Source organism: Echinops telfairi, unplaced genomic scaffold (assembly GCF_000313985.2).
Source record: "Echinops telfairi isolate 266 unplaced genomic scaffold, ASM31398v2 ScPeMD7_7420;HRSCAF=8458, whole genome shotgun sequence".
NCBI classification, from domain to species: domain Eukaryota; kingdom Metazoa; phylum Chordata; class Mammalia; order Afrosoricida; family Tenrecidae; genus Echinops; species Echinops telfairi.
In genome coordinates this window covers 25,412,795-25,415,181 of record NW_022111320.1, presented here as the reverse complement: position 1 = coordinate 25,415,181, position 2,387 = coordinate 25,412,795, and positions in this window count along the sequence as shown.

The following is a 2,387-nucleotide window of genomic DNA, read 5'->3' as shown; positions in this document are numbered from 1 at the left end:
TATGCACATATGAGTCTCCCTGGATTTGTTTTTCTAGTCTACCTGGACTCACACAGTCATTAAATATATTTGAAGCCCTTTTGGAGGAAACCACAAAAGAAAATACAATTGAGGCTTTTGAAGCCCTTGTGGCATAGTGGTTACTCATTGGGCTTTTAACCACAAGGTCAGCAGTTCAAAATCACCAGGCACTCCTCAGGAGAAAGACAAGACTTTCTAATCCCAAAATGAATTACAATGTTAAGAAAAAAAAGAATTATAATGTCACAAACCCACAGGGGCAGAGCTACCCTGCCCTATAAGGTCACTGTGTGTCAGAATTGACTTGGTGGTAGCGGACTTGGATTTTCTGGTTTGGGTAACTGAGGACAAGGTGAATAGCCCTCGTTTGTTCCCTGTGATAAGCCTTGGAAAGCCTTGGGACCAGACACCCACTTTCCTTTCCCATTCCCACTGTGCTTTAGTGGGCTTCATGGCACAAGGTGCCAGTTGTTTATCCAATAGTCGCTCCTCTCTCCTTCCTCAGTAACAAAACTGTAATTTCATTTCAAAGCCACTGTATTGTGTTCAAATTACTCCATCTCCCCTCCTCTCTTATACCTGAGGATGAATTGTAGCTCCTGGCCAATGGGATTTGGGCAGAAATTTCAAGATGAGTCCTCCAGTAATATTATTATAGTACAGTAATAGAAAATGAAAGATTCATCTGGTCTATGCAGTTTGCCCCTTTGCCTCTCTTCTTTGAATACTGATGTGAAACTTGGAAAAGTGCCCTGCAGGGGCAGTGGTTTCCATGTTGGGCTGCTGACCACAGGGTTACAAGTTCGAATCTACCAGCAGCTCCGAAGGAGAAAAATGAGACTTTCTGCTCTCATAAAGATTCACAGCCTCAGAAACCCACAAAGGCAGTTAGTTCTACCCTGTGCTGTGGGGTCACCATGAGTCAGCATTACCTCGAGGGCAGTGAGAAGAGGTACAAGGAACGTCAGCGGTTGCTTTGCAAGAACAGGAGGAAGACCAAATGCTAGGAAAGGAAGAGTGGGGAGATGCAAGAGGTCCGTTAGGAAATGGCATGGTGGGTTTATCGTGGCAGTCTTGAAATACCTACTTCTGTACTTCTTATTCTGTGAGAAAAAGAATTCTGTATGAGATTTATTGTGTGAGTGCCTCTTTTTTCTCCACTCTTTACTCTTTTCTTTCCTTCGTCTTCCCCAATATTGTTACACTGTACAATCCAGGCTGATAAAAATGAATGTTGAGTGTTGGGAAAATGAGTAACTGAAAGGCCATGCGAGAGGAAGGGCTGACTTCCAGTTGTGTGTTGCTGTGGGTTGTCGGGAAAAGCAGTACTTTGTGGACCCTGAGCATTCCTGCACTTTCTTCCTGGGAATGCCAGAGCACATGGCCTTGACCTTTTCTGAGGCCAATCCTTAGGGTTATTTTTACCCTGAGCAACATTGAGGGATGGGGTAACAGCTCTTCCTCATCCACAGAGCAAGCTGCTTACTGTTTCCTATAAAAACGAGTTCTGTAAGCTGAAACAAACCTACAATGTGCAGTATCCCCGTGGACTCTGCCACACAGCCCCGGTGCAAGCAGTATCATGCTCCTGTGAACAATAAAGCACTTCTGTGTCTAAGACAGAAGCCATGTGTTCCCTGTCAGCACCTGTGAAACAGCACCAGGTTGAAAGCAAATGTTCTGAGAATGATGATGGCAACATGTATGGATTGTGATAAGAGTTGTATGATCCCCCAATAAAAACAAAACAAAAAAGACGTGATATCGTCTGAGTTAGGCTTAGATTGGATTCTTATTGGTGGTATAGTATTGGCCTGTTGGGCTGTGATCCACAGGGTTGGCAGTTTGAAACCACTAGCAGTTCCATGGGAGAAAACTGGGCTTTCTGCTCTGTAAACAGTTACAGTCTCCGAAACCCACAGGGGGTCACTATGAATCAGCATGTGTACGTATGTACACAGATATTTAAAGTATATATAAGGCGAAGCCAATATTTTAATTCAAAATATTTAAGCATGTTATTTGAATACATATATATTTTATACTCAATAGGAAACAAGGTAATGCATTCTATAAAGTTATATCAAAAAAGTGAATATCATATCAACGACAAAGACAATGAAAAAATTAATCATATGGCAAGTTTGTTTACATCTATCAAATTAAATTATTCCAATTTAATGATGAGATTTAAAAAGAAAGAAAGAAATAGCACCAGGTTCACTGGTTCACCCTGGTGGCATCCTGTAAGGTGCTGGGCTACAATCTGCAAGGGCTGCAGTTCGAAACGACCAGCCGCTCTGTGGGAGACGCTGGGGCGGTCTGCTTCTACTTCCACCAACAGTCACCGTCTCGAGATTCACACC